Below are 13,751 nucleotides of genomic sequence, written 5' to 3'. Positions count from 1 at the left end.
CTGCTCATGTCATGGGGTACTAGTCTATGGACCTTGAAACTGAAATAAAAGGTCGTACTAAGGCAATATGAGGATGCATAGAAGGATACTGCTAAACTGACTAAGGATGACGATGTTGTGATGGTGGGAAATCATTCCTAGGTATATGTAATGATCTAGCGTAGGGATGATAACTAGGTTGTCGATGTTGAAAGCTTGCAGAACATATACCTCCATAGCTCTCAGATGATCCAACAACTCTCTTCCCCTTAGTATATGGGGAAAGAGTAATATATGACCATAATCCTCTAGATATCCCATCATCTACATCAAACTCAAGCTCTCTATGTGTAACACTTGTATCACTACTGAATGAATATTGCCTCAAAAACTCTTGTGCTAAGTCCTCCCAAGTTCTCCGATGAGATGACTCTAATGAAGCGTACCATCTCTATGTTGTGCCGCTCAATGACAATGGGAACAAAGTGAGCAATTGTGCCTCATCTAGACCAAGAGCCCTCATAATTGTGCTGTAAAGTCTAAGATGAATACGAGGACATCCAACACCCGTATATCTCTCTATCTCAGGCATCCTGAAATTGACTGGCAAAGTGGTCATTGGCATATCATCAGTGCCATTCCAAGAAATCTTCTCATTAGGATCTCTCATCCATCTAATCCTCTACTCAAGTCTGTCCATAAGAGAACGAGGATCCTTAATAACGGTAACTGGTGTTACAATGGGTGAAACGACAGCAACTTGATCATGTGAAATAGTATACAAAGTCTGTGTAGCTAGCATATGAACAGGTAGAGGTGGTGGTGGCACTAAATCAGATGGTGTGTCCTCGAGCACTACATGCTTCCTCTGCTGAGTATCCATTCTCTAACTCAAACTAGTCAATGCCTCCTGAATCGAAGTCACAGAAGTGGTAAGCTAACCAACTGAAACTGACTGTGAATCTATCTATAACAGCTCTATGATACGAATCAACCTCTCTCCAACTCAACCTAGGGCACTGAACCAAGACTAGGACTACAAATAGACTCCTACAAAAGAACCAAACAAAATGACTCAAACACGACTCATGTAACGATGTAGGATGCAATGAACAATGACCAATGCATGATAAAACACAACCCAGCACATGACAAGGTGCAATACACAGTCTTTTGGAGACAATCAAAATTTGGATATATGATAGAAACTTTAGAGTCACAGGAGTGTCCAGTGTGAGATGGCTACGAATATGACTAAAGAAATTATATCAATGATCCATAAAATGAATGAGGTGTGAAGAAGAACACTATTACGAGATCGATACTCAATCTATAACAAAATATCCTTAATTCACTTTCAACCTGACCTCCATAAAGAAAAATGATAAGGTTATTAAGGTAGATCACTAAAAAAGGTATGAATATGAAAACGAGTCTTTCACATTTTTGTAGTGAAAATGATAAGCATAGGGTTGAAAATGGAATCAAATGAATAAATCAAAGAATGAAATATTAGGCCCATGATAAGTGTAGAATGGTGAACATGATCGATGAGAATACCCTAAAACGTTAAACAAAATGACAATAAACCGAAAGAATGTACCAACTCAAGAAATGAAACATGTTTAAAGCCCTAGGGAAAAGTGTGCTAGACTCAACAAGCAACAAGAAAAAAACCAAAACCGTGCAACAAGGAGTGGTTTAACTAATACTCAAACTCGCATCAATATCTAAGCACTCTCGATTAGAGACTAAAAGAAGGAGAGTTGGATCCATGCTATGACTAAAGCGGCCCCGAAGGCTCTCAGATGCACCCATGTGTAGGAAAGGAAATCCTAATCAAAATATCTAAGACTCAACCTACAAGGTCAAGACAACTCTAAAAAGAAAAAGGAGTGAACTTTAAAGGATTTCTAGCAGAAGTAATCATACATTTCGGCAGTACGCAACCTCCTACATACCTTCGAAGAGACGGGAGCGATTCCATGCAAGGTGGTCATCATCTCCACACATGCATTATCTCGCATCCTAGAGGGTTTCCTAATGGTGAGGGCTCTTACATCGCTCAACACTTAGTGGTAATCTAAGTTGCACAGTGAATGGTGTGGGTGCATCCAAAAATCCTATCAAACTAAGCAAAGAGAAAACACATTGGTCATGCAAATATCCTGAAATCTAACTCTAGGTTATACAAGTCTTCAAATATTGGACTCCAATTAGCATCAATGTATTGACCTCCTCCAAAATTCCATAGATATAGCCCATCACTAAACCCTACTTCAAATCACTAACTCGGTCGAAGTGCAAACAAAGTAACAAGTCTCATATCAAATACAAGATCATAGGAAACAAGGTTGACCAAGACTAGGGAATTAGAGGTAAGGGGATAGATGTGTGTCCCACATAGACAAACAACACATGCATCACACAGAAGAAGAGTAGTCATGCAACAAGCAGTCAGGCAAAGAACAGGTGTATTATCCATATATACACACAAGCTAAGCAAGAAACATGATAAACAAGATAGGTATATAACAAGAAGAGTCATATGCTAAAGCAAGCAAGAGAATCAATTGATGTAGTCAACCTGTCAATATCGCAAATGAACATAACAACCAAACATGCATCATAAAGAAAAAAAAAAGGTAATCATGCAACATGCAGTCATACGAAACAAATCCATAAAAACATAAGCAAATATATATAAACACACATGATAACAAGATTCAATGTATAATAAAGCACATGCAATATATATGCAAAATACTCATCATGTCAACACTCATGACTTAAAACATGCAAATATACAATAAAGACACAATGAGGGGGTATCCACTAATCGGTTAATCAAACGCCACATTTCCCTCAACTCGAGTTCAAGTTTGATCCTCTAAATAACCCCAATGGAGTTGCCATCTTGCAGACCTACATTTTTCACGTGCGTTCTCACTCGAATGGTGAGACTTGTTTTTTATTTATTTGTGAAAAATTGATTTTTAGAAAAAGACTTGAAGTCGTCATTTATTTTGTTTTATTTTTAAAAGGGAAAACAAAATAAGAAAGAAAACCCTGTGTGACTCCTTATTTGGAAAAGACATGTCTGCAAAAATAGAATCTGGATCCGAGGGTCAAGTTACCTATTGAGAGGTACGGTGGTGAGCTGTAGCACCCCTCTAAGCCCGTATACGTACGACCTCTACTAAACAAATTAAGAGAATTTTGGCAATTAATTAATTAATTATGGATATCAAGAAAAATAATCATGCAATTGAGTATGTACAAGTCATGGTGAAAATCAATATATACAAAAAAAATGATGGAATCTAATTAAAAGAATACACAAAATAAATAACAAGAGAATTATGAAAAATGATTTATTGAACTAAATAAAAAAATATTAAAAAAAATAGTTTTCAAGAAACTTCAAAGGATTGTATTAAAAATGATTTTGAATTAATGATTTCAATTTATTTATTTATGAAAAAAAGTCAATTTCATTTATATTCAATTTTCAAAAAAAGTTATTTACACTTACTGTATCAAAAAAATTTATTACAAAATTTCAATTTGGGCACAAAAATTATTTTTATTTGCTTTTACTAGAAAAGAATGAATTTTTACAATTTTACAAAAGTATTTCAATTTGTTTCATTTAAGAAAAGTGACTTATACAAATTATTTAAATATATATATATATATATATATATATATATATATATATATATATATATATATATCTTTATTTGCAAAAGAATTTTTAATTAAAAATTAATTTTTGGGACAACTTTATTTACAAAACAATTTTTATTAAACAAAGAATTTTTTGGACAATTATTATTAAAAGAAACTTTTTAAATTCTATTAAAAACATTTTTTTTTCTAAAAGCATTTTTTTTTAATTTTTATTAATAAAAAAATTTTCTTTTATTAAGAAGAATATTTTAAAATTATCATTTTATTAAAACATATTTATTGAATTATTCATCTTATTTAAACAAATTTTTTTCTTTGCTCAGTATTTAATTCTGTACATAACAAGTAAATATTTACAAAAACCAATAGAAATAAAATTAAATATACGTGGGAAATCAAATATGTACCCAAATAAGCTTACAACAAGTTCAATGTCTTCCTACGGCTTTTCGAGTCTCACTTTCTTCCACGAAATTCCGTATTTCACATGTCATAAATCCGTACTCAGCCAATAAAATTGCAAAATGGGTTCATGCAAAAACAAAAATAGCCCAAATGTAAATATACAAAAATGTACAAAGTCCCAAAACAAATATTCAGACCCAAATTCAAACTTCAAATTAGTTCAATAAATTTTATCAATCGAAATGGGCCTAAATTAGCAAATATAACCCAACAAAAATATCTCACATGTCAAAAACCCTAATCTAAAATTTCCAAAATTAATAGCCAAAATAATTTCCAAATTAATATTTTTAATATATTAATTATGGACCCGCATTTTCACATGCTTCCCCACTCGATAGCAAGACTAGCTTTTTATTTATTTGGTGAAAATTTGCTTTTTAGAAAAAGACTTGGAGTCGCTACTTATTTTTGTTTTATTTTTAAAGGGAAAAACAAAATAAGAAAAAAAAAAACCCTAAGTGTAACTCCTAAAAGAAAAATAAATCTATGAAAAACTAAGTCTGAGTCTTAGGATTAGGTTACTTATTGGAAAGGTACGATAGTGAGTCGTAGCACCCCTCTAAACCCATATACATAAGTCTCTACTAAACAAATTAAGGGAATTATGACAATTAATTAATTAATTATAAATACCAAGAAAAATAGTCACGCAAATGAGTATGTACAAGTCATGGTGAAAATCAATCTACACAAAAATAATGATGAAACCTAATTACAAGAATACAAGAAATAAGTGACAAGAGGATTATGTAAATTGATTTATTGAACTGGTTAAAAAAATATATTTTTTTCAATAAATTTCAAAGGAGTTTATTAAGAACAATTTCAAATTAATTATTTCAATTTATTTAATTTCAAAAAAAAGTTTCAATTTATTTTCAATTAATGATTTGATTCAATTTCACTTGTGTTCAATTTTCAAGTTATTTACACTTAATACTATTAAAAGAATTTATTAAAAGTAATATATATATAAAAAAAATGAATTTGATTTTATTTACAAAAAAAAAATTATTTACCTTTGTTTGAAAACAAAAATTATTTTTACACTTTTATTTACAAAGCATTTCAAGTTGAATCCTTATTTAAGAAAAATGTTTTTTTTTTTTATAAATTATTAAAAAATAAAGTATAACTTTATCAACGAAAAATGTTTCAATTAAAAAAAGACCAAGACTTTTACACTTTTATTTTTTAAAAAATTAACATTCAATCCAAATTTATTAATACAAATAATAAAAATAATAATAATAATAATAATAATAATAATAATAATAGAAACATAAATTTCCAAAATTAATTACAAAAATGTTTCAATCCTTTTTTTATTTGCCAGAAATTATTTATTGTTTGATTTTATTAAAAAAATTAAAATTATTGAAAGAAAAAAAATGGTTTATTCAATTTTATTAGGACTAAAAGTAAATAAGAAATAAAAAAAAAAAAACTAAACTAAAAAAAATGTTTATCTAATTTTATTTAAAAATGATTTTTCAAGTTTTATTCATAAGAGTAATACAATTTGATTATTGATTTTTAAAAAATGAACTTCAAAATTTTATATTTTGTTTAAAAAGAAAATTTTATATTTTCACAATTTTATTTAAAAATGGATGAATTTTATTTGACTTTCACCATAACAAAAAGGATTTTTAAGATTTTGTGTTAAAAAAAACTTCAATTCAGTTTCATTTAAAAGAAACTTTTACAATTTTATTTATGGAAAGAAAAAAAATCTCTTACAATTCTTATTTAAGGTAAAATTTGTTTAACCTTTATTAAGAAAAGAAATTTGCCTACATTAAAAAAAAATTATAAATTTATCTAAGAATATAATTTAATTTGTCCTTCACTTCAAAACAAAAACCTTTCCATAATTTTATTTACAAAGACATAAGGCTTCCAAAAGAGGTTTTTTTTATTAGCTTATCTAAAAAAAAATTTGTTTAATACTTATTAAAAGAAAATCTTTTACAAATTTAATTGGAAAGAAAGAAAAAAACAAGAATTTTATTTTTCCTTAAATAAACAAACAAATAAATAAAATACAAGTTTATCTAAAAGGAATTTGGCTTATCTCATATTTATTAAAAATGGTTTTGACAATTTCAAATTTATTAAAAACATAATAACCAATTATAAAAAGAAAGATTTAAAAAAAATTATTAAAAGAATATTTCAATTTGTTAAAAAAAGAAATTTCATTTTATTAAAAGATTTTTTTTTTTTTAGTTTTATTCTGAAAACTTCATTTTCCTTACTTTTATTAAAAATAAGTTTTTCAATATTTTTTATTTTTATTTTGAAGAGTTTTATTTATACAAGAAAAAGTTTTTGATATAACTTTAGAAAATGATTTTTATATTAATATTAAAAGAAAGATACCTTATCAAACAAAGATTTTAGATTAGTAAACAAATATTTATTTAAAAGAATTAATTTTTTATTCTAAAATGAGTTTCTGTGCAAAGAAAAAATAAAAATTTTTTCAAACAAAAAAACATTATCTCACTATAGGATTATTCTACCAACAAAGGGATAAAACACAAATAAATTACACTTTTCATACATTTTTCATTAACAAAAAAATAAATAAATAAATGAACAAAGGTTAACCGAGCATATCAAATACGAATAACAAATTAAATGGATATGCACAATAAAAATCTAAATAAATCCATTTACATTTATATAGGAAATTTTTTTAAAAACAAATATATAGAAGGACAAGGATTAATAAATAACCTTAGAAATGCAGTCCCAATAACAACAATGACCCTCAAAAGCTTCTAAAATGAAACTAAAAAAAAAAAAAAAACCCTTAACCCTTTCACAAATATCATAGAAAATATAGAGAGGATTCAAAAAAGTCCTCATAGAGCCGTTCTTTCCCCCTCTGCCTTTTTTGCTCATTTTTTCTTTTTTAATCCAAAAATTCTTGCCCTTAGTAAGCTCAACCCATGCCTTGTCTTCACCTGCCCCAACCGCTTCCATGTTTCTACCATTCTCAGCATAGTGCCAAAACACCCGTTCAAACACCAAGAAAAACCCAAATAATGAAACAAATAAATTAATAGAGCCCAAATAATATACAAACCCCATAAAAATAAAAGGAAAACTCAAATGCAATTCAATTGAAATGACAATTCTGAAACAACATACTAAGCCCAAATCTCAAATCATAAATCAAATCCAATTAGCAAAGTAGGCTCAACCCAAAACTCAATCCAAATACCAATAAACCCAAAGCCCAAATAATATTGAAACTAAGTTCAACCCGAATTCAAGCCCACAAACAAAATCCAATAACCCAAAAACAAGCCATAAAGATCAAAGGGTAGGGTTTACCCATGGTCTTGAAGTCATGTGGAGAAGAAATGTGCAATGAGAGGGTAACCACAATAATAGCAGCCGTCTCAGATAAAGATGGAAGGATAATGGTCATGGTAAAAGATCGTGGTAGATAATGATTGGTAGGAAAGAAGAGAGAGAGAGAGAGAGAGAGAGAGAGAGAGAGAGAGAGAGAGAGAGAGAGAGAGAGAGAGAAAGAGAAAATATTGCCAGATGGGGAATGACTGTTGGCATCGGAGAGGACTATCACCAACAATGGTGCCGCTGGCAATAGAGCCATTGACAGCGGTGAGAGGCGACCACAAGTTAAAGAGAAAGAAAGGAAAAAAAAATGAGATGAAGAATAAAGAAAATGAAAGGAAAGAAAGAGGAAAAAGAGAACATGAAGGAAAGGGTGGGTGAAAGGAAAATGGAATGAAGAAAGTAAAAAAGGAAAATGGGGAAAGAAATAAGAAAAAAATAGAGAAAATGGAGGTGAATGGGGATTGTCGTGGGAGTGAGAGAGATAATAGGGGAAATAAGAAAAAAATAAAACAAATTGGGAAAGTAAAAAAGAGAAAATGAAAAAAGAACAAAATAATAGTAGTAGTAGTAATAATAATAATAATAATAATAATAATAACAACAACAACAACAATAACAACAACAACAACAACAACAACAACAACAACAACAACAAAAATTAAATTTAAAATAAAAATAAAATGGGTTCAAAATATTAGGTTAAAATATTAATAATAAATAAATTAAATGTGAAAAATTTGGGGGTCTACAAATATGCCCCTCTTTGGTAGAGTCCACGAATAAAGTAAGTATATACACAAGCGAAACGAAATGGGCTCTACCGAAGAAAAAGAAAGACCACCAAATTTGTTCCAGTATGACACGAGCTCTCTTAAACAAAAACAAGAACAAAGAGGCTTTAAAACCCTACAAAAATGAAATGGCAAGAATGGAAACTCCTAAGGTGCCCCTAAAGTTATACTATGGATCCAAACTACCCCTGAAAAGTCTCCAAAAGTGACTTGAAAATCAATATCGAAGTCGAGTAGCAGTCGAACCACCAAAGAGCATAGGAATAAGTACAAAGGGAAAAACCATACGTGTACCATACGAAAACACAAGGTGTAGAGTATCTAACAATATAATCAAGACACATGCTACGAGCTCATAGAGTTATATCTTGCACAAAAGATGAGAAGAAACTCTAGAATATCATTATGAAATGAGAAGCACATATGCAACAAAGAGAGCAGTAAGATAGAATGTGAAACTGTGAGAACAAAACATGTAATGCTAGTGATCATGAATATTAGGAGTTGTGGCTCTGAATGACAAGATTGACTCTAAACACTAAACTGAGAAAATAATGGCTCTAGAAGCCAAACCAAAAAGCTAACTCTAAACGCTAAATCAGAAAGCCTACAAGTGAAGTCCTACAGTGGTGATACAACTGAAAGGTCCATAGATGTCAATCTATGGTGGTGATAATCTCAAAGGCCCATAGATGTCAATCCATGGTGGTGATAATCTCAAAGGCCCATAGATAAAAATCTATGGTGGTGATAATCTCAAAGGCCCAATGATGAAAATATGTGGTGGTGAATCAACTGAAATGCCCATAGATATCCAATCTATGGTGGTGAGATAACTGAAACAAATGCTCATAGATGAAAATCTATGATGGTGAGATAACTATAACAAATGCCCATACATACACAATCTATGGTGGTGATCCTCGATCAATTTTCACGACCATAGATTTTCATTTATGGGTCTTGATCAGTTTTCACCACCATAGATTAGACATCTATGGGCATTTAGATTCACCACCATAGATTATCATTTTGTGAACCCGCATTTTTCATGTGTATTCCCACTCGAATGACGAGACTCGTTTTTCATTTATTTGTGAAAAATTGATTTTTAGAAAAAGACTTAGAGTCGCCATTTATTTTTGTTTTATTTTTTTAAAGAAAAAACAAAATAAGAAAGAAAACCATGTGCGACTTCTTATTTGGAAAAGACATATCTACAAAAAGAGAATCTTGATCTGGTGTCAGGTTACCTATTGACAGGGATTGAAAAATCAGGAAATATTGCCGATATTTAGGGGAAATATCGGATATTGGTCGTCCTCGAAATGATAATCACCATAGATTATCGATCCTCGGGAATATTGCCAAAAAATCGGCAAAATCGCCAATATATCGGCGAAATATTGGTGCTTCATCGATAAATCGGAGATAAATAGCAAATGGAGGCACTCGCGGAGAAACTGGAGGACGAATCCAAAAAATTGCCGATTTTACTGATATATTACAGATAAAATCGCAATTAATCGGCGATTTTTTGAAAAAATCGGCAATTTTTTTTCAGCTTAAGGAATTTGATCCGACAGCCATATTTGAATTTTTGAGGATCTGATGGCCCAGATGTCACCCGTGTATTTGTAAAGGCCTCCAACAGTCAGATTTGTAATCCAATGGTGGAAAATCAATCTTCACTTTATCCAAGGGCTATGAAGTGTATCCAACGGTTATATGAAGATCTAATGGTGAAATTTGAATCAAATTTTGATCCAACGGTTAAAATTAATTTATAACGGCTATTTGACCATCCAACGGCTAGTTTGACCAAAAAAATTCCTATAAATACCCACATTCCATTCCATTTCATACATCAAAATTCCTATATGATCTAGCAAATTTTTTTAATTTTGAAAATTTGATGGTGAAGGGGATTAACTCCAAGTCAAGGCTAATTAAGGTATGTCTTACCTTTCATAAAATTTATTTTTATTATGCATAATTCAATTTTATTTGTTATATATAGTTTAATTGATATTATCTAATTTGAAATTTTGTCATTTTAACATTAAATTTCATATGGAATGGAAATTGATTTGACATATATGCATATTTAGTTTCATATGGAAATTTAATTCATGCATAATTCAATTTTAATAATGATTCTTATCAAATTCATGAATATGCAATTTTAATTTAATTCAATTTAATTTTAATTTTTATTAGTAATGATTCTTATCAATTTCATGAATATGAAATTTAATTTAATTTAATTTAAATATAATTCATATTGAAATTATATTGTAATGTTTATCTATTTCATATATGCATAATTCAATTTTAATTTCAATTTTTATTAGTTCTTATCAATTTCATGAATATTAAATTTCTTACATGTTTTATCTTTAATAATTTTAAATTTGATATTAGTTTCATAATTCAATTTTAGAAAATGGCTAGTAAAAGCAGTATCATGGGTCAAGATCCTTGTTGGAAATATTGTACACCTAAGGAAGGGAACAAAAATGGAACAGTATGTAATTACTGTGGGTTGGCAATAAAGAGTGGTGGGATTACTCATTTTAAATTTCACCTATCACATACAAACCCTAATTCAAATACAAAAAAGTGTCCTAACGTGCCTCTAAAAGTGAAACAAGAAATAAGACGACTTCTAAAGCAAAAAAATAAGGCAAAAGTGAAGAAAGCTGTAGATATAGAAGAGATTCGATCTGAACTGTGAGACACAATGGGAAGAAGACATAGGCATGTAACTGATGAGGACGATGAGGAGAACCTTGGTGGTGATGATGATGATGGAGATGATGATGTGTATATGTATCTAGTTGACATGCACCCTGATGAGTGGCCTGCTTATAGAGAGGCGGTTCGAGCATCAAAAGCTGCTGAATGGAATCGACAACAAAAAGAACATTTTGCAAAAGGCAAAAGAAAAACAGGAATAATATTAATTTGAATTATTACTGTTTCTTATCAACTTTATCAATAATATTAAATTAACATATATGTTTAATTTTAATAATTATAATAGGCGAGTCTTCACATTCAACCAATCCAACAACAAGGCAAATGCGAAAATCGCAAAGTGTTCGATATTCAGATCCATCACTGCCTGATGCACCCTCATTGTACAAATCTTCAGCAGCAAGACAGAAAAATATGAAAAATCTTTTCAAAGGTGGTGCCATCAAGGAAACCATGGGACGTTTGATCAATAAGTTCTTCATATATGAGAGTGTTCTGCCCCAGTAAAGTAGACTCTCACCACTTCAAAAACATGATTGTTGGTGCACAACAAGCAGGTAATTACTATAATTTTAAAAGTTGTATTCATTTTAACAATATCATTACTATTTATATAATATGATTGCCACAAATATTCTTATATGCTTTAATTATATATGGATGGTAGGTATGGGTATAGAACCATCGTCTCCTTATGAAATCAAACACAAGTATTTGGATATGGAGTACAAAGACATAGAAGCTTATGTCAATATTCAAATAGAAAAGTGGAAGAATTATGGATGCACGATTATGTGTGACGGATGGACTAGGCCCACGAAATTAAGCATAATTAATTTCATGGTATATTCAAAAGGTAGCACAATTTTCCTCAAATCTGTTAATGCATCAAATAATATAAAAGACAACAAATACATATATGGTTTGTTGAAGGATGTGATCAAGGAAGTTGGCAAACAAAATGTGGTACAAATAGTTATAGATGATGGGTCGGCATTTGTGAAGGCGGGGAGGTTGTTAATGAAGAAATACAATCTTTAATGGACTTTGTATGTAGCACATTGCATTGACTTAATGTTCGGAGACATCAGTAAAAGGACAAGTATTGTAGATATGATTACAAAGGCTCGAAAGATAACCAACTTCATTTATAACCATAGTTGGTTGCTTGCGCAGATGCGGAAGGTGTGTGGTGGAGACATAGTTCGTCCTGGAGCAACAAGATTTGCAACCAATTATATGGCCCTCAACAGTCTTTTGAAAAAGAAAGCAAACTTGAAGAAAGTGTTTATCAGTGATGAATGGACATAACACAACTTAAGTCGCACATTAATCGGCAAAGAAGTTGAATCACTTATGTTTGACCATGCATACTGGGAGAGAGTGGGAAAGCTAGTGTCAATATATGAGGCGCTATACACAGTTCTTCGCATTGTCGATTCAGAAGTTGTTCCTATAATTCCATTTGTGTACGAATTGATTCGAGTTATGAAAGAGAACCTCATTCGACTTAATGCTAAAGAATGGGTGTTAGAAATAATTGCATATCGTTGGGATAGAACTCTTAAACATCCTCTTCATGCAGCAGGTAAGTATTATTCATCTTCGAAAGTTATTGGTATTTAATATGTGTCTTTCATAACATTCTAATTTTACATTTCTACTTTACTATTGTAGCATTCTTTCTTAATCCAAGATTTCAATATAAACGTGGAGTTGGTACTGATCCTGATCTACTTCAAGCTATTCATGAAGTCTTTACGAAATTAGATCCTACATTAAAAGGTCTTAGTCAATTTGGAAATGAGGTAAATTATTAGAGTTATAATATAAATTAAATAATTGAATTTCATTTACTCAACTTTTTCACTTTCAATTATTTAATATGTAGATTATACTATTCCGAGATGCAAAAAGAGGATTCAGTGATCGAGCAGCGATTGCTTCAAGGTTAGAAATGGTTCCTGGTGAGTATTATTTGTGAATTAATAATTCATTTCATTAGCATATTATTGTAGCTTTCCAATATAAGTATTGATATCATTTATTTGATTGTAGCTGAATGGTGGTTCATGTATGGAAATCACACTCCTACATTAAGAAAGTTGGCTATCAAGGTTTTATCGCAAACTTCATCATCTTCAGCTTGTGAGAGAAATTGGAGTACGTTTGCCTTAATTCATACAAAACAAAGAAATTGGTTTGCTTACCCGATGCTCCAACGATTACTTTTCTGTTATTATAACATGAAACTAAAGATACGTGACATGGAAGCAGAACATGACAAAGTTGTAGAGAAAGATTACCTCGATTTACTTGACATTGCAATTGAAGTTGGTGAAGTAGAAGATAACCAATTGTTTCAATGGGTTAGACCTCTTCATTTAGATGATGAAGATGGAAATCCCAACCCACGAATTGCCGCACATGTCCGAGAAGCAGGTGTTGATGTTGATCGGGTGTTATCCGAAGAAGTTCATACTGATAGTTTCAACCAAGACATGAGAGATTCATTTCGACAAGGAATTTCTCAATCGGCAATCACTTCTCGACCTTCTTTTGACTCCACGAGTATTGAACATAGTAGTAGACCTACTATTACTGATACTTCCGCTTCCGGTTATGATGGTTCAAAAGGAGAGGGGACCAATGATGGTAGCGACCCTGAAAATGATGAAGGGGATG

The sequence above is a fragment of the Vitis riparia genome, chromosome 1 (assembly GCF_004353265.1).
Source record: "Vitis riparia cultivar Riparia Gloire de Montpellier isolate 1030 chromosome 1, EGFV_Vit.rip_1.0, whole genome shotgun sequence".
NCBI lineage: Eukaryota > Viridiplantae > Streptophyta > Magnoliopsida > Vitales > Vitaceae > Vitis > Vitis riparia.
The sequence above is the reverse complement of the archived record's forward strand: the minus strand, read 5'-3'. Positions refer to the sequence as shown.